This window comes from Parus major, chromosome Z, assembly GCF_001522545.3.
Source record: "Parus major isolate Abel chromosome Z, Parus_major1.1, whole genome shotgun sequence".
Lineage (NCBI taxonomy): Eukaryota > Metazoa > Chordata > Aves > Passeriformes > Paridae > Parus > Parus major.
This window is the reverse complement of record NC_031799.1, coordinates 1,012,811-1,032,852: the sequence shown is the minus strand read 5'-3', so window position 1 is coordinate 1,032,852 and position 20,042 is coordinate 1,012,811. Positions and strand designations below refer to the sequence as shown.

General features: G+C 50.8%; 1 non-coding gene across 1 annotated transcript in view; it reads right to left on the bottom strand.

Moving 5' to 3' along the window:
- The window catches only part of LOC107215757, a 76,896-nt gene extending 59,906 nt beyond the window's left edge, over positions 1-16,990 (bottom strand). Inside the window, exons 1-2 of the transcript XR_004500529.1 lie at positions 16,843-16,990; positions 15,872-15,942 (exon numbers count right to left, since the gene is read on the bottom strand). This is a non-coding gene — a transcript (uncharacterized LOC107215757). The remainder of the gene's footprint in view (positions 1-15,871; positions 15,943-16,842) is intronic.
- Positions 16,991-20,042: the final 3,052 nt, after the last annotated feature.

The following is a 20,042-nucleotide window of genomic DNA, read 5'->3' as shown; positions in this document are numbered from 1 at the left end:
GAATGAAATAGCTGCAAGACACAATGTGGATGAAACGAAATCAAATAGAGAGTCTCCAACATGAAAGGCAAACTAAAAGGATGACGGCACTAGTTAGACGGAAGGAGAAATAAGGAGGAAAGGAAATTAAAAGCAATTAAAGGGAATTAATTAGAAGGTACGATGGAGCTATGGAAGAGGAAAAACAGCTATGCAGAGTTCACTAAATACCCCCAAACTTTTAATTGTCACACTTGGAACTGCAAGCCCTGCAGGTTCAAAACCCCCCTGGCAGTTTCCAAATGAAAAAAATTCCCATGGCTTAAACAAATTACTTCTTTGCCTCTAAGTCTGAATGGCAGACAAGATTCTGAGCTTCTACTCCAAACCATGAAGGCAGAAGTGCATCCTGCTCTCCCCTTCAGTCCACTGACCCAGGTGGACAGCCCACTCCATCACCTGATACCAGAAGTTGGGGCTTCAAGTAGAATGTTGATGCTGCAGTCCCCAGATTTGGGCAGAATCCTTTGCATCCACCCAATGTTCCTGCTAGGATTTTCACAGGGCCCTGGGGGTTTTCAGGCCACTGTCTGTGCTTGAAGTCACCAGGATGAGACTTGCTGCTGGGTTAGTCCTGGGGGAGACGGCTGGCACCTGGAGCATCTCATCTCATCAAAATGCACTGTCTGCATTTCCACTAAATCCTAACAGTCCTTTCCACAGGACCACAGCATGGTTTGGGTTGGAAGGCATCTTACACACCATCTCAACCATCAGCAGAGACACCTCCCACTATCCCAGGTTGCCCCAAGCCCCGTCCAACCTGGCCTGGAACCCTTCCAGGGATGGGGCAGCCACAGCATCTCTGGGCAACCTGTGCCAGGGCCTCACCACCCAAAGACGAATTTCTTCTCAATATTTCATCTAACCCTGCCCTCTGGCAGTTAAAAACCTGATCATCCCCAGTTCTGAGCCAGAATGAGATTCTAAATAAAAACACTACCATGCAAAGGGCTGCAGAGAGCAGGAGGCCCCTGTTTCTCCAGGCCTTCCCTTTGCCAGCCACCTTGGTTTTAACCCTGAGAAGTGAGGAAGTTTCCTCCAGAGATCAAAAAGTCCCTTATTAAGGGAATAGTGGTGATGGCTGGGAGGAGCAACAAGAGGTCATAAAAAAAAAGCAGGCAGACACTGTTTGTCTTGGCCTCCTGGACATGTGTTATTTTCCTGGGATACAAGCTCCAGCCCCCTGCTGAAGGCAAGGATGCATGAAACAGAGACGGGGCTGCCTTGCCAACGTGGAGTTTGTTTCGGAAGAAACTCACCCGGCATTTCCGTGCAGGAAGGAGACAGTGGGGCTGCACAGCCAGGGCTGCTGGATGGTGCCTGGAAAGCACCAGCCAGATCCTTCAGGCTTGGGATGCATGCACAGGGTCCAGGCAGCACCCCAAAAAAACCCACATGGGTTGAAAGTTGAAAGCTCCCTGTGGTCTTTCCATGCTCTCCATCCATCCATCCATGCTCGATGCCATCAGCTACAAGGCAGATCATGAACAGGTCTATAGGGACTGTGCCAAAGGCTCTGTCCCCATCCCCTGCACCAGCCCTGACACCCCCCTCTGCTTCAGCCACCCCTCCACTTCGGTCTTCAGAGACCCAGAAAGCCCTGGCTGTGTTTAACTGAGTGACCTCACACTGATTTACACAACAATAACCCTGTTTCCTAACATACTAGCTTCAGGCAGCTCCCTCCAGTGACAGAACCACACTACTCCAAGGAAAGGGAGAACTCCATTATCAGTTACCCACTACAATTCAGAATTAAAAAAAAAAAAATCTTCTTTATATTAAAGGCACAGCTAATGTGACACAGAAATCAACTCATTTTTAACACAAGCCTAGGGAGGAATTTTTTTTTTTCTTTTTTGTTTTTTCTTGAACTGTTTTTGCTTGGGCTGCTTCATGCTTTGAAGTTAATTATAACTATCTCGCTTTATACATCACTTGCTCAGAAAGTTACAAGCCTCCCATATCTCCCTGATTTATTTGGGACCAGGGTTTGAAAGTCACAGCTGTCACCAGCCCAGCTTCCATTAGGGAGATTAATCTTCCCCAAGATGTGTCTTTGGGAAGGTCTGAATCACAGGGTTGGATCCTGCTCTTGGTTACTTGGCATTACAAGAATTGCAAGAAAGGGAGGAAAAACAAAGCTAGGCTGGACTGGCGAGCATCAAACCTCCTGCTGTGGGACTGGACAAGGACATTTGGGACTTTTGAGCAGAATATTTATGCCCAACACAGTAAAGCAGAGCCCTGCCCCAGTGCTGGATCTGCCAGGTACTGGGGCAAGTTAGTAAAACTAATAGCAGTAACCAAATTGTGCTTGAGGAAGTCAACAGAGCATGAAACAGTGGCCCTGCCTACATGATGGATGGAAAAGTTTTAGCTGCTGGTCCTCAGTAATGCTCATGGAGACCCTCTGCTGCTCTGGGGTGTGACATGGATGACAGTCCTCACTCCTAAATTAGGGAACCTCCTATTGCACAGTGCCAAATTAACTCAAATGAACTCAAAAGAAGCAGTGAGGGAACAGCCCATCACATGGCAAACACCAGGCACTGCTGGGACAACCAGCTTGAGAACAACCCCCTGCAAACAGCCTGCACTTTCTTCCCCATCCAGGGAGCAAAATAAAAGCTTCGGGCTTTTAGTTAGAAGAGCATCAAATCAGGGTCTTGACATCCACATTGAGAATATAGGCAGCACCTACAAGGAAGAAATGAGTTTAAACCACCAGATCTCAGGCCAATTCAAAGCAAACCCTGAAGAGTCACCAGATCATTCTTACATACTCCTACACACACACCAAAGGGAAAAGAGGAACTGCCTGGCAGGGGAGGAACTGGAACAGCTTCAAGTGAAGAGCTGCACTCCCAGGGGAGTTGGTACGAAGAGGTACAAGTGTGCAATGCCTCCTTCCTGGCTCTGCTGCCTGCAACATGCAGGGAAACACAAATCAAGAGCAGGTTTTTTGCTGGAGCAGAATCTACTGAAAGGTTTTCTCAGTGCATCTCAAAGGTAGAGGGCTTTCAGCAGTTGCTAAGCTGAAAATCCAGGAGGCAATCGTGTGTGGTGAGGTTCTGCTGCAGATTAGTGCAAGGAGAGCATCACCACTGGCCTGGAACCAGTGGTGATGGGCTGGTGGTCTTCAACCAGATGCCTGCCACAGCAACACGGTTTTGAGGTGCTTAACATTTAATTTGGGTTGGGTTTTCTGCCTGCCAAGTAAGGCTACTTTGTGAATTAGCCCATTTCTTGCATGGACCCAGGACAGGAGCTCAAGAGATACAACTCAGCTGCACCTCCAGCAAACATCACTCTTCACCACAGAAGGCACAGGGAGATGCTCATCTTTAATTTGGGGAACCTGCAATGGATCAACACCACTTTTTCCTTATGAAAGCAGCAGAATCCAGCTTACAAAGTAAAAGGCTGCAGCCTGTAAGCAATTAGCATACAATCCCACTGCATAAGGCTATCATTGTCAAAATAACTGTAAACCTCTTCTTTAAAGCACAGTCTTACAGAATTTTTCTGCCTTGGGCTCCACCGAGCTTGCAGGGCCCTGTATTTGTTCCTCAGCTGAGACAGTTGCAAGTTGAGCGCTGAATGGCGGTGTTGCTGCTACAGGGATTGTGCAGCTAAATAATTCAGTAACCAATTACTGTTTAACAATATCCCTCCCCATCATCCCAGCGTCGATCCATCATCCCAGGCCAAGAGAGCCTAGCAGAAAGGAGGCAGAGAGAAGCCTCCTTGTGAGGTAAACACATTGACTCGTGTATAATATACAACTTATTGATCAGAAGACAAGGTATACAGCACATTTTATTGCATGCTAAATGAGGGCTGTAATGAATTGCTGCTTGCCTCCAGGTCATTTGTTTGATTGCCACCTAAGCAAACTGGTGAGGGCGAAAGGTCCTGCCTCTGGATGGGTCCTCGGTGAAATAAGCTGCTGATCAAGAGAAACAAGAGAAAGCAGGACAGCCTAACGCTGCTTCTGTGCATGAGGAACAGGAAAGCTGGTCTTCTCCCTCATCCCCAAAATGTACAAGACACGACTGTAGCTGATGCTTGCACCAAGAGCATCGGGGCCACTGCACCCAACCAGGCCTTCAGCAAGGGCATCCAGTGCTCCCAGCCCAGGGCCACCCTGCTCAGGACTGGTCACCCCCAGCCTGTCACTGTGCCTGGGCTGTGATCTGAAAACACAGCTGACTTCACATTTAAAGAGTCAGGGATACAGAGCACACATGGCCAGCTGCCCCCCTGGCTGTAAAACAAGGGCTGAACCTGTTCTTCACGCCGGGCATTGCCAGAGCTCACCCAGCTTTTCTCCACCACCGCGGCTCTGCAGAGAAACACGCCTGGTTTTTAAAGATATCCCTCCTGACTGCTTGGTTCCTCCTTTGTGTAGCTTTAAAGCTTTCTTCTGCGCAGCTATAAAAGGGTGTGAGAAAACTTGGAAAGGAAGCCCTGGGTGGTACAGACAACTGGAACAAGGAGCAATCTGTGCCCGGGGCAGGGGAGGGGGTGGCAGAGCCCACACGGTGCCAGGCTGAATGGCTGCCGGGGAGGAAATGACACACCACACTATCCTGCCTTTGTCCAGGGGCGAGACCAAAACGCTCCAGAGGAAAAAGAAAAACTAAAAAGGGATTATTCTGCCTTGTGTTCTCCCTCCCCTCGCCTCCCTGCCACCCCCAGGCAGGCTACAGGTGACTGCCTCCACATCCTCGCTCCAGTGGACCGTGGGGCATCGTGATCTGAGCAGCATCTGGTCTGCTTCAGCATCGAGCTTATACTTTCATGCTCCTCAGGTTTCTCCCTGCTTTTTAATTAGGAATCACGGCCACGAGGACACCCGTTGCTGGGTCTGGCTGGGCAGCAGAGCCCAGGTGCAGGAACATCCTGTTCTGCTACTCCCACCACGAGCTGCCAAGGAAATGCCGTGGGCAGAGGGGGACAGGCAGTGTCCCCCAGCCCTGCCTGTGTGCAAGGTGACACCCAGCACACAGCAGCCAAGCTGCCCACACTGGCGGCCTCCCCAGACCCTGTCTCCCAAAAGGCTGTGACTCCAGCAGCATCCTGGCTGCATTCTCCGGAAAAATGAAGACTTAAAAACCCTTCTGGCCTCATTTTTCCAAGGTTAAGCTCAAAAATTGGGTGTTTTCCAACCCTTTCACTCTCACCTCTCCTGCATGAGTGGTCACTCCTTCACAACAGCTGTGGGATTTCCCCAGTGTCCATCACTGGGATAATCCTGTCCCTAGGGGCTTGTCTCCTCCTTACACACAAATGAGGTTTGTCCTAGGCTCAGATCCTTCACCTACAGCTCATGAACCATCTCCCAAATGCCCAAACAACTTCTGAAGCTTCACCCCACTGTATCACATGGTTTTTTTCAATTTCTTCTCTTTTTCTCAGTGTTCTGGTATCCCACCTATTGTGTCTTCCCTTGTAAGAGGACGAGAACTGATGCTTAATATTCAGCCAAAACTCTGTCTATATCACCTCCCACTCCCAACTTCAAGCATAATGAAAACAAGCAAGGCACAAGTCCATCTTCATATAAATTAAGAAGTCCACCCTCAAAGGAACCAAAATCTCTATTGTACATACCCATACTGATGGTGCATCTGATTAAAAAACAAAAACCCCAGAGAAACCCAGCTAAATAACTGTCCACGGACACAAGTTCTCCTCCTGCATCATATGAGCACTTTAAAAGGTCAATACCGGGAAGAAATTCCTCCCTTTGAGGGTGGGGAGGCCCTGGAACAGGTTTCCCAGAGCAGCTGTGGCTGTCCCTGGATCCCTGGAAGTGTCCAAGGCCAGGCTGGACGGGGCTTGGAGCAGCCTGGGACAGTGGAAGCTGTTCCTGCCCATGGGTTCCCTCTACCTTGAGCTGGTACAAATCATCAGAGCAGCCCTTCAGCCCAGCTCTCACTCTTACAGACACCAGGACTTCTCTGTCTACATGAGCTATAAAATCTTCTGTCCATTCCACAGCTGGCTGGGGCCCTCAGTGCTAGAAGCTGTAAACAACAAAAAAGCCTCAAAATTATCAATTGCAGCAGACATATCCAGGTCATATTTTTCTTCCTCTGCGTGCCAGAGCTTTTTCCCCTTTAAGGAAAACCCAGTGCTTCCCTTTTTATTCCTCTTTCAACTAACGATTTGCAAACTTTAAAGTCAAAATAAAAAACACCAAACCAGCTCTTCACCCCCATCATTAGCTTAGTATCAGGCGGAAGACAGTGGGCCTTGCAAAGTGGACAGTGAGTTAAAACAGTCTGGCTTTTTTTCCTATTGCATTCAGTTTTGTAGGGTGAACATGCAACCCCACCACAGCAAAGAGGAGGATGGGCAGGGAGCAGGCACATGGCTTGGGGATTTCGGTGCCTTGTCAGGTCTGAGTGAGCCTGGGTGAGCCTCAGTGAGGTACAGCCCATTTGCAAATAAAAACTAGAGGCAGAAGAGGGTCAGAAATGGTGCAGGCAACTCAGCTGGTATCACAGCAGCCAGCACAAGGTCACCTTGCTGAGTACACCTCGGTGAGGAACACCCCAAGACTGAAGATCTTCCACTTCTACATGGATCCAACCTTGAACAAGAAAGGCCGCAAAGCTCCCTCTTGGGGCTCTGCAGTGCTCAGTCTGGGCTGAGGAGGATTCTCTTTTCCTCCGGCCCTCCATGAGGACTCATCTCAAGCAGCTCCAGCTCTGAGGAGGAGCAAAACCTGACCACTGTCCCTCCAGAAAACAGCATCCAGTGGCAGCACCAGCACAGCCCCTTGCCAAGCCCAACCATGCAGCCACCACCTATAACAATCTCCTCATCAGCACCTGTCCCTCATCCATTGGGAAAAGCTGCCCCACGCAGATACATGACCTTGTTACATTCTTAATTAAAAATTATTGATAGCCTAGAGGTGTGGCTGGCCAGCCTGCAGCAGAGCCTCCCTTTGCTCAGCTGATGAAGGACCTGACCTGGACAGGGTAGAACAGTGAGCTCTGCCTCTGGGGAGGGAAGGAGGGAGGAGGAGAGCCCTTGGGAAGATGGGAAAAGGATCATCCTGGCGATGGGACTCTGAGGAAGACCCACAGCACAAGGTGAGGGTGATGGAGACACTTGAGATGGGGGAGCAGGAGAGGACAACCCCGAGCACGAAGCACCGCAAACAGAAGGAAGATTCACCCCTCTGGGTCATCTCAATCACCTGGGTGTCCCCAGGACATGAGACACCAGACACTCCTTAGTCAGCCCAGCCACCCCAGGCACCACCAGCCCCGGGGCCAGTGCGCTGTGGGGAGCCCTGGGGAAACACTGAAAGGAGCCACCAGCCTCGGGGTGCGCTGTCTGAATGTTTGCATATTGGAAACCACATAAAAACACCCCCTAATACCAATAAAAGGAGCATAAGAGATGCAAACACACAACTGCAAATACACCAAGGGTGCACACCCCATGCTGAACCCACCAGGGTGGCTACCAAAGCCCCCAAAGATGTTCCCATCCCCAGGAGCTCATGGTGGAGCATCAGATGAGGAAAGAGGGTGAGAGGAAAAGGTCTTCAGCAGTATTCAGTGTGGCAGAAGAATGGTTTGTGGGTTGGGATTTGGTTTTATTTTTTATTTTTTAAACCACACCTGCATATCATCCACCCATTTGTGCCCCTCCAGACTCATCCACACACTCACCACTTGCAAGCTGCTTCCCAACAAGGACCAACTTTGTTAAGAAAAAGTACAGGGCCTGAGGCAAAATTAGCTTTTTTGTCTCCCAAACGGGCAATTATCTCTTGCACAACTATGCAAGACTAAAACACAGGAGAGGCAATATTAAGCTTTACTAAAATGGTGCCTTTAAAGTACAAATTGTTGCAACATGTGAAAATAACATGGGGGAATTGCAGTTGTGGAAAATTTGGACTGCTTTTTATTTTATCGTTTTCAGGCATACCAGCCTCCCAATCGAGGTGACCCAAAAAAAACCTCACTACCTTCAGCTGTGCTAGACACAGCACCCCATTTTTAGACTATTTTTTAGAGAATGTAAAATGATCTGCTTCTCTGTTCCTCCTGAAGACCCACAGACACCTTCCTTTCAATATTTAAAGGGAGCTTATAAAAAAGATGGAAAGAGACTTTTTACATGGACATGTAGTGATAGGAGAAGGGAGAAGCATTTTAAACTGAGAGTTTTAAATTTAGATTAAATGTTACAAAGAAATCCTTCCCTGTGAGGGTGGAGAGGCCCTGGCACAGATTTCCCAGAGAAAGCTGTGGCTGCCCATTCCCTGGAAGTGTCAAAGACCAGGCTGGACAAGGCTTGGAGCAATCTGGGATAGTGGAAAGTGTCCTGGATGAGCTTTAAGAATCCTCCCAACCCAAACCATTCTATAAAAGACATTTAAAAAGGCATCAAAACATAACACAGACTGTGCTGCAGGAGTCTGTACATACATGTACAGACAAATCTGCTTAAATGGGATACTCAAGTTGCATCAGCATCACAAAAAGTTAACACTCGTTTTCATAATTTGAAGAGGAACCCTAAAATGGGTCATTTCTAACCTGGTACCATTAATTTACATGTCAATGTTTGTTTAGTGAAGCCTGTCCATCCTGGGTCACTTAAACCTTAAAATCTGAACACAGGAAATTAATGCATCACAGTATTAATTACATGTTGTGAAAAGACTCATTTTACAGCCTAATAGTTTGAAACAGTTAAAAGAAACCCTGCTGCTTATGTCCTGCTTACAATTCACACGGCAACCCTGCACTTCTGATCAGGCTGACCAAGAAGCGTTCATCTTCTTGTGGGGAAAACAAACAACTGTATATCAAACATTAATTCCATTAATCCAGGACACCAGCCAGCACCAGCTTTGCACCAATCATACAAGAACAGAATAAATACCCTGACCTGGAAAGGCCCACAAGGACCATCAAAGCCCAACTCCTGGCCCTGCACAGGACAGCCCAAATAATCACAATGCCTGCTGCCTTTGGGCTGGGGAGAAGATCAAGGTCCTTAGTAGGGAATTCCTGCCCCAAAAAGAAACCCTTAAGTGGAAACACCCAAGGAAGAGGACAATTCACAAAGACCAGGCTGACCAGTAACAGCACTGGCCACAAACCCATGCTGAGCAACCTCAGTGACTACCAGCAGTCATGCCTCTCCTCTCCCCTGTTTAATTCATAATCAAGATGCTCAAAAGCGACAGTGAATACCCCAGATATGTTCTCTCACATCTCCTGGACCTCAGCCTCGAGCTCCCTGCTGAGCTGGCAGAGGTCACCATGCTCCTGCCCACCCTTTTCTCAGCTTCACTTTGATCGCATGCTCACCACAGAGCAAGGCAACCTAAAAACAAAGGCCCCAGAGGGATCCATATTTCAAACTTGCCAGTGGCTTCTGACTCGTGCCCCTGTGCCAAGGCACAACAGGCTCTACAGAAGGACTCATCTCCGTGGCAGTCATGGAGTTCATCTCCTGCCAGTTAGCTTGAGGTCCCTACATTTGCTAATGCTGATTTGGTTACTGCCATCAGACTTGATCAAGCATGCAAATCTTCAGGTCTCAAGCTAGACAAAGCCCGGAGAAAGGAGAAGGCTGGAGCAAACGAATATGTAAAAACAGGATTTATTTATTGAAATGGAAAAAAGAAAGGGGGGCAAGAAGTAAATTTTTCTCCTCCTTCCCTCCCGACCTCCTCCTCTATGTTCTTAAACATGATGCAATGAGAGGGCTCCCACAGCACTGGAAAGGTTCCTGCCCCCAGGAACAGTCTAAGGGGTCCCACAGGGCAAAGCCCACCTTGCAGACTGGTAGATGTTGTACCCACTGGACAGAAGGTCTGCAAAAAGGAGCAACAGCAGGTTGAGAGGCTCCACTTTTCTCAGCATGTCAGTAATTCATAAAGCTACTTAGGGCTTGACTGGCAGGTCAAGGGAGAAAAACTCTGCCCTTTCTACTCTGCTCAGTAATACCTCACCTGCAGAGCTGTTCCCAGCACTGGGCTCCCCAACACATGAAGGACGTGGAGCTGCTGGAGCCAGCCCAGAGGAGGCCACGCAGCTGCTGCCAGGGCTGGAGCCCCTCTGCTCTGGAGCCAGGCTGGGAGAGCTGGGGCTGCTCCCCTGCACAAGAGAAGGCTCCAGGGAGAGCTGAGAGCCCCTGGCAGGGCCTAAAGGGGCTCCAGGAGAGCTGCCCAGGGACTGGGGACAAGGCCTGCAGGGACAGCACCCAGGCAATGGCTTCCCAGTGCCAGAGGGCAGGCCCAGCTGGGATATTGGGAAGGAATTGCTGGCTGGGAGGGTGGGCAGGCCCTGGCACAGGGTGCCCAGAGCAGCTGGGGCTGCCCCTGGAAACGTCCAAGGCCAGGCTGGACAGGGTTTAGAACAACCTGGGACAGTGGAAGCTGTCCCTGGCCACAGCAAGGGGTGGAACTGGATGTGTTTTAAGGTCCCTTCCAGCCCAAGCCATGCTATAACTTTGTAGAGCATCATGCACCCTACAACCCAAAGGAGCCCATGTCTCTTGGCTGGCAAAGGCAACACCTTTCAGATAAGCCATAGAGCTGCTGATTTTACCTGCTGAAAGACATAAATAAAATGTCCACATTATGTTCATAGGGGTGTCCGATAGTTTCCCATAGGGTTCATGCAATTTGTGGACCCGAGTTTTCCCTGCAGCTACAAGCAGAAGAAGTAATATTGCATTTAGGGTCCTGAACCATGGTGCAGCTTTGTTATTAAACAGCTGACACTACCCTGAAGCCTGGGAGCAGCATTTTATGTGCATGTGAGAGTTTACAGAGCATTTGTGTGTCGTTTCTGATGAATGGCACTGCATAAATGTTAGATCTTCAACCCATTGCTCTCGCAAATACTATTTCTTCTCTTATTTATTTGTATTGCTGTAATTCATTCAGGTGCCAACCATGACTGAGGCCATGCCATCAATACACAGCCTGACAACAACAGCAAGAGACAACAGCTGCTCTACAGATCACACAGGAGAACAGGAAGCATCTTGACTGGTGTCGGTGGGGAATGGTTGTAATGCCAGGGAACATCCTCAAACCCCAAGGAAAACCCCAGCACAGCAAACTGATCTCTGATACACAGAGCACCCGTGCAAGTGTTAAACTAGAAGAGGCACAGAAGCCCCACCTGTGGCATAACATGGGGTCTCAGACAGAAAGCAGAGGTCTCTTGTAGAAGGAGGTGTGTGTGCCACAAAAACACCTAGACCATAAGGAACTACAGGCCAGCAGCTCAGCCCTATCCAAAGCTGGTCCCAGACCAAAGAACCACAGAATTGTTAAGGTTGGAAAAGCTCTCTAAAATTGAGTCTCACCATTCCCCCAGCAAGCCCAACATTAACCCATTGTCTCCAGGTGCCACATCCACATGGCTTCTAAATCCCTCCAGGGACTGGGACTCCACCACCACCCTGGGCAGACTGTGTCAACATTTGCCAACACCTTCTGTGAAGAAATTTTCACCGATATCAAATCTAAACTTCCCTGGTGCAACTTGAGGCCATTTCATCTTGTCCCTGTGGTTTGTCCTAGCTATGACAGCCTCCCTAGCTGCCCTGGAGACCTGCTTTCCTAAAGGAGCAATAAACATATTCCCCAGTGCTGGTTTGTATGGACCAGCAGGGTGAGATGCTATCAGCCCACAGCTCTCCTCTGCTCCAAAAGCACCCCAAGGCAGCATGCAAGCCCTGCTGCTGGGGAGCAGTGTGGTGGCTGGATTTGCAATACCCCAGCTCTGCTCTGGCAAGGTGTGGCTCTGCACTCTCCCTGATGAAGTCAATACAATGTCCAGAAGGGCTGATGTGGTCAGCACCCCTGGGGATGTGGGCTAGTTCATGCCAGCCACTGTGCCACCTTCTGTGCCTATGCCAGATGTTCATCCCATGTAGCACCTGCATGTGGACATCCAACAAGCTGCTGCCACCCTGAGCCACACCTGACAGCGTCACCAGGGTGGGCAGGTCCTCCAAGACATGAAGGTCTGCCAATACCCCAGTCCTGCTCCATAGGAACTGCACCAGCCTGCAACAACAGCAGAGCTGTCTCCTGGTTGTTCTTGCCACCCAGACAGGCAGTGCCACACCACCCTTTTAATTCTTCCTTCTGAGCCCTGCTCTTGGAGCAATCCCCTTTAGTCCTGGAGAACTGCTGGAGGGGGAGCAAGCAGCCTGACAAGGACCACCGCACCCCAAACACCTGCTCCTCCAAAAAAAACCCCATGCACAGCCTTTTCAACCAACCAAGTTAGGTTAAATAAGCAAGGCACCTCCCAGTAACAGTAGTGGAGAACTACTGTCTCACTAAATAAATGAAACAGATTAATGAGAATAGTGACGGCTGTTTCTTTGAGCTGGTTATGGTGAGATAAAAGGCAAAGCAAGATCTGGATCCCTTTTCATAGGAGTGCTATAAAATGAGTAGCACAGGCCCAGGAGAGCTGAAAATACAGGGTAGAACACACTCTTCCCTCCAAACACATCTGACACATCCTTCTCTGCCCTTCTTTTTCTCTCCCATACCTCTCTGGAACAGCCAAACTTCATTCATTACAGAACCAAACTATTTCCTTTTTTATTCTAGTATTTCCTTATTTTTTTAATAGGCGACCATCTGGGAGTGGGGGAGTAGAAAGGAAGCCCTGAAGCTTTTCAGACACAATAAATAAATTATATTAAAAAAAAAAAGAAGTATGATTAAAACCAAAAAGCATAAACAAACAAGCCATGTTACCCAGAATAATGACTTCAGGGAAAAGCGCCAAAAAAATTGTATAAGCTTCTGGAGCGTGGCAAGAGAAGAGAACAGAAAGTCCTCACTGCTGAGGAGAATGTGCCACTGCAATGGGACAGAGGCTGAGACTACAAGGGTACCATGGGCAAGACAGGAAGGAGAAGGGTTTAACATATTTATCTTCAGGCACCTGATTTTGGTAACTGCAAAGCCCCAGTCTAGGCACTCTCAGGCCTTTCCAATACACTGTAATTGCATCTGCTCCTCTCTGGTGAGACCCCACCTGAAGTCAAGCTTGGGAATCCTCCACACGTGAAGGACGTGGAGCTGCTGGAGCCAGCCCAGAGGAGGCCACGCAGCTGCTGCCAGGGCTGGAACCCCTCTGCTCTGGAGCCAGGCTGGGAGAGCTGGGGCTGCTCCCCTGCACAAGAGAAGGCTCCAGGGAGAGCTGAGAGCCCCTGGCAGGGCCTAAAGGGGCTCCAGGAGAGCTGCCCAGGGACTGGGGACAAGGCCTGCAGGGACAGCACCCAGGCAATGGCTTCCCAGTGCCAGAGGGCAGGCCCAGCTGGGATATTGGGAAGGAATTGCTGGCTGGGAGGGTGGGCAGGCCCTGGCACAGGGTGCCCAGAGCAGCTGGGGCTGCCCCTGGATCCCTGCAGTGTCCAAGGCCAGGCTGGACGGGGCTTGCAGCAGCCCAGTCTAGTTAAAGATGACCCTGCTCATGAGGTTCCCTTGGGCCCACTTCTCGAGCTTGTCCAGGTCCCTCTGGATGGCATCCCATCACTCAGGCATGTCAACCGCACTCAGCTCAGTGTCATCTGCAAATACAAACCCCTCCGAGCTCTTCTTCCTCTACAGCTTCATCATTTTCAGCAGCATGCCATATTCTGCAGGGATGACAAACTGGGGACACACAGGGTGGATGGCATTACCCCAAACAAATCTGATTTCTTTCTGAGAAATGGGAAGCACAGAGGGATATACCCATTGCTCCTGCCCCAGCAGGGAAGGATTTTGGGGGGGGGGGGATACTTCGCACTTAGGGGTCTCCAGGCTGATGCAGTGCATTAAAAGTAACAGGGTGCCACATAAAAGCTGTGGTGAGAAGCAGAGGGACCGTGCACAGCACTGAGACAGGGCTAGCAGAAAACGGGCCAGCACAGGCAGCCATGCTCCTGAGATACTGACACTGCAGCAGAGAAGATAAATGACTGGCCCAAGGCCACACAGCCAGGCTCTGTCCCCTCTACATGACTTTCAATCCCTGCTCCAGCACAGGATTGCTGAGGGATCCTTCAACAAAATGTTATATTGTCTTTGCAATAATGAGATTTATTTTACACCTGAACACGCTCACACATATAAATGTACCTTTTTTCTGCCTCTTTCTCTTGCCTCTACTCAGACGCACCCAAGCACATCTCAAAATCTCTTTGAATAACCAGGAAAAGTAAAAACTTTGCATTTCCCTGCTAAAGGAGAACTCATAGGGGTTAACTTGACTCCAGGAGCTGGGGCTTCACAATGAAGCAGGATGCTGCCAGCAGTCCCACCTGGCAAATCAGTGCCTGTATTTACAATTGCATGCCCAGAGACTCTGCAAATATTTCCTAGAAGCTATAAACCCCATCCCAACAATTGCAATGGGAGCGAGGATAAATTAGCTGAAGCCTGTCACTTGGTGAAGTCACGCTGGAGGAGATCTATCCAGGTAATCCATCTTTCTGCTGTGTTATACAATGACACAGTAATGGCCAGCCCAGAGGGATTTCCTTCAGGAAAACTCAACTGTTACTAAAATGGTAAGTTAATACCAAGCAAGAACTCAGGCGTCATTAGACCGAAGGATAGACATGACAGGGAATAAAATATTACAATCCCCATTCTAATATTTTTATTTACAAGAGCACGAATAAATAGACCTATCTGTAGGCTGCAAAGAGAGGAGGCTGGGATTAAAGGAGAAAAGAAAAAAAGACCTGCACACATCGATTCCATCTTTGCCATTTTTCCTAATAAATAGCCTGGCACGGCTGTGCTGATGGGTAGCTGGGGTGGAGGAGGGCACGCTGCCCAGCTCTCACAGGGACACAGGACACAAATCTGAGCTCAGGCTCTGCCCTTTTGTGTTGATTTAAAAAAAAAAAAACCCTAAGAAGAAAGGAAGAAAGCAAGAAAAGTTATGTGGCTAATAAAGGGCTCTATTGTGCCATCAATTTTTTAAGCTTTAATGATTTCGGGAGGAAGTTCAGCTCAGCAATCAATAGCACAATATGGGCAGGAGGGCTCGGAGGAAATTCAGCGCCGGAGCTGCGGCGAGGGCTGGCAGAAAGGGGGGCTCAGAGGAAGAGGGTTCACCTCCTTTGGGGGACAGGGGGGCTCCCAGGACCCCATAGAGGCTGGGAACCCTGTCCCCATCCTGTTCAGCCCGTTTGGTATGAGCTCCCTGTCCTGCTGCACAGTGCCTGCAGCGAGGGGATAGCGGGGACATTTGGGGATACCATGGCTGCTGCCACAGCAAGGGAGGTGGAAAAGCACCCACACCAGCTGGGATGCTCACCCCACACCTGAAGGGACTGAGCACATCCCAGAGATGCTCACATCACAGCAGAGACAGCCCAGGGACCATCACCCCACACTGAACATATCCCAGAAATTATCACCCCACACTCCCCACACTGGGACTGAGCACATCCCAGGGATGGTCACCCCACACTGAGCACATGCCAGGGATGGTCACTCCCCACCCCACACTGAGCACATCCCAAGGATCATCACCCCACACTGAGCATATCCCAGAAATTATCACCCCACACTCCCCACACCGGGACTGAGCCCATCCCAGGGATGATCACCCCGCACTGAGCACATACCAGAAATTCTCACCCCACACCATGCCCCACAGTCCCCACACCCAGGCTGTGCCCATCCCAGGGACAGTCTCCTCCAGGCCCATCTGTCCCTAAGCCCGGGGCACACAAACATCCTCCCCCCACACCCGCCTGCTCCGGGCAGACCTGCTCCTGCCCGCAGCGCCAGACGTACCGCATCGCCGAGGCTCGGTGCTGCCGCCGGGATGCGGGGCTGTCCGGGGGATGATCTTGCACCAGGCAAACCTAAGAGACACGGTGACACAGCGTGAGGCTCTCCAGCATCAGCGGGGACAGCGCCTCACCCGAGGTGCCACCCTGGACAGGAGCCACAGCCACCTCCCAGTTCTCACGGGCACGGGCAGCAGCTGGGTAAAAACCGGGCTAAAAACCCACAGAGGGCTTCCCAGCAATGGGAGATCCCGCGCCGTCGGGTCCCTGTCCCGCTGAGAGATGCACAGGAGAAAGGATGGGATGAGGTAGGACGGGACGGGACGGGACGGGACGGGACGGGACGGGACGGGACGGGACGGGATGGGATCACCCCGCACAGCCCGTCTTTCACTGCAAGGAAAAGCCGATTCTGTAAGTTGATCCCAAACGTCAGGGAGCGCTTCACGGAGCGGGACCGCATCGGCAGCACCGCGAGCCCCCGCAAGCAGCAGGAACTCGGGCGAAAGTTTTGCCACGATCCAGGGGATAACAATAAAAATTACAAGTAGTAATGAATCAGAAGAAAAAAAAAATTAATAACAATTAATCAATAAAAATGAACGACCGCTCGAGAAGAAGAACGCGGGAATATCCGACCTGGGAGCCAGGAGAGCCGGTGACAGCAGCGCTGCCTCTGCGTGATGCTGCCGCAGCTCGGGGACCCAGCGGGAGGACCGGGCACGGTCCTCGGGCACCGGGAGGGACGGAGGGAGGGACGGGAGGGGAGGGGAGATGAAGGAGGGGGGGCTGCCGCCGCCGCCTCCCCCCGCAGGAGGGTCCTGGCTGGGCTGGGGATGGAGGGACCCCTCGGTCCACCCCCGTCGGTGAAGGCAGCAGTTCTCACCCGGGAATTCCGGTGGGGAGGAAACGGAGCCTTATTTCAAAATAGCACACAAAACAGAAAAAAACTAAATAAATAAAATCAGAACTTACCGTCTAAAGCGCATCAGCAGGGAGGGATCCGCGGGCAGCGCAGCGGGGGGAGCATCGCCCCCGCCGTGGGACGGGACGGGACGGGGCGGGGCGGGGCAGCTCCGCGCACCTCGGAGGGGCAGCGGCGGGGAATGGCCACGGACACAGCACCGCGACGGGGACCGCGGCACCGCCCGCGCCGTCCGGCGGCGCTGGCCCGCGGCTGCGGGCGGCTCGGCGGCGGTGGCGAGCGAAGGGCCCGGATGTCGCTGGCCCCGCGCCGGGGGGGCCCACACGGGACCCGGGGGGGGCGCGGGGGGGGTCCTGCCCGCCCCGTCGGGGCGCCGGGCGCTGCCACGTGGGACCGCCGGGGGGGGGCGCCCCACCCTTTTCTCTCTCTCTCGTTCTCTCGCTCTCTCACCTCCCCCCCCCCCGCACCCCCCCGCCGGGCTTGACAGGTCCACGCGACCAAACAAACCGCGGCGGACGGGCGGGCGGCGCGGCCAATGGGAGCGCGCGGTGGAGAGGCTCGGCCAATGGGAGCGCGTGGAGGGCGGGACCGCCTGAGGGGAGCGCGGCGGAGGCACCGCCCCGGGGTCAGAGCGCCGCCCGCTGCCCCCGGGGTGCGGGGCTGGGGAGGTGTGTGGCGGGGGGGAATCGCAGAGACAGGGAATGGCCTGGGTGGAAATGGGGCTGAGAGGTCACCTACTCCCACCTCCTGCCGTGGACAGGGACGCCTGCCACTATAGACCAAGGGCTTTGCTCCAAGACCCGTCCGTTCTGGTCCTGGACACTTCAGGGAGGAAGCAGCCACAGTTTCTCTAGGAAACCTGTGCCAGGGCCTCACCAGCAACGTCCTTAAGTCCTTCTCCCAGAGCTGCTCTTCATCCCACGCCTGGATTGATCCCGGGGGGGTGTCATCTTGCCTCAAGTGCAGCTTCTGCTCTTGGTCTTGTTAAACCTCAGAGGTTCCCATGGCCCCGCTTCTCATGCCCCACCCTGTTTGATGATTCCAGATGAATAAACCCTAGCATGGGGATAAAAAAAGCCAATACATGGAGCAGAGCAGTACTCCAGCATAGTCATCCTGCTGTGAGACCCCCAGCGCCTGCCATGGGCAAGAGCTTATTGAAGTGGAGCACAGCTGATGGTATTGCCCAGCAGCTCTGGATCCTCTGCATCCTCTTCCTAATTGCTTCACTCTGCCTGCATTCTCCAGTGAGAAAAAAAAGGTTTCTTGACAAGTTTGGTTTCCATGTTACTGTGGATCACAAGCTTGAGGTGCCACCAGGTGCCCTTGTGTGTTGTTAGACAACCGTCCCTCAAGCCACCCTGACAAAACCTGTGGGTGTTCCTTTATCACTCCTCAGCCTTTCAAGGATTGGATGAGGGAAGTAAATATGATTTGCAGGGAAAATAGACAAAGAATGCACCTAAATCCAGGAAATCCACAAAATTTGGATATCAAGAAGTCTCCCTTATATGTCTAATGATCTTGGTCCCAAATCTGGTATTCTAAAAGACACCTTTTTTTTTTTTTTTTCCTTTTTTTTTTTTTTCTTCTTTTTAATGGTTTGCTTTGGCAGGGTGTTCTGGAAATTTGGGATTTTGACTTCCTTTTTCTTTTTTTTTTCTTTTTTTTAAGTCAGACCTAGCCAACAATCACAATTTGTTTTTATTTCATCTGCTATCCTACCCTGTCATCAGGCTCCTGTGCTTTCCCACTGGGTCCCTGAGTGCAGTCAGCACGATGCTGAGTCACGGAAGAACATTGTCAGCTTAAACTCTGAGCAGTTGAGGCTTCCCCCTCAATATCAGCTACTCAGGGAGAGCCTCTCTGTGTGCATTTAGTACATTTCCAGCATATTTGCACCCTATTTTTTAGTATTCTCATCAAATGTTTCCAGTGAAACACCATTTCAGGATTCCTTTAGGGTTTGTTGTTCTGCAATCCATCTGTTTCAGGTGGAGGAGCCTGGTGTAGCAATCCAGCCTGGGATCTCTGCTCTAATACCCAATAAAACCATTGCTAACAGCTGATCCAGCCTGGAATCTGATTCTGAGTGCCTTAATTAGTCAAAAATCCCCAGTTTCAGTCAAAACCCATCACTAGTAGTGTGTTTTTAGATTTAAAGGGAAGGTTTAAATTAGGAATAGTAGGAGCAGCTGCTGTGAGTTTGCTGGTACAGGAATGTGTGTTCCTAACAAAAAGCAGAGGCAGGATTTGGGATCTTTTTCATCCAGAGGAAGGATGACATCCAGCTACAAAGTTCTCCATAAGGGGAAAAGGGGATTTTCTGCCCCCTCTCTGCCTCCTAGGAAACACTCCTAAGCTTCATCTCATTCTCTAGTTCCAGACTTAGCACCTGATTATTTTTAAAACAACAAGCTTGTGTAAAACACACTGACAGGAACAATGTGATGCTGCTGCCTGATCTCCCCTCTACATCTCCTGCCTTCAAAAACACACCGAGGTAGAATCAAGCGTCCGAACCCACTGCAGCCAAAAGCACCTTGGAGAGAGTGAGTGACACAAGACTGACGCATACTAAGGATTCCCTCATGCCTTTGTCTGGCAAACACTCACCAGTACAGCAGGCAAGAGGCTGGGAGAGATGGGAGCTTTGGATGGAGGTGTCACAAGGCAGAAAGTGACGTTTGTGTCTGCTTGGGGTTGTTTTCTCCTCCTGCCTGGCCACAGGCAAACTTGAGATGGAATGAAACCAGGGAAGATCTCAGCATGAGATTGGAAATGGATGAAATGCAATATTTCCTGCTCCACTTTGCATTTAGTCGTTTTTCAGGGTCCTGAGTGCATTAATTGGTATTAATTACTTTGACCAACTTCACCTCCACCCATGCACCCACCACTCATTATTCCAGATGCTCTAATTAGGCCCTGGGCACTCTCCTGAGCTGTGTTATAGTTCTTCCTGGAGTTCTGTGTCTTGGGTGAGCATCATACCCATGTTAACAGCTTGTTTGCAGTCCTGCTCCTGCTGTTTCCAAGTGGATGCTGGATCCAGTTCATGCCCTCACTTTTCCTGGGGTGCTTAGTAGATCCTTTTTACTAGAACCTGGCCTTGGCATTCCTCTCCAGATCCAGTGGCACTACATCCCTGCCTGAGCTGCGGTCATCCTTTGCTCTTGGCTCACCTTAGCATGGCAGGAAGGATCACTGAACCTGAATGTCCTACAGCACCTGGGAACCAAAAGCACAC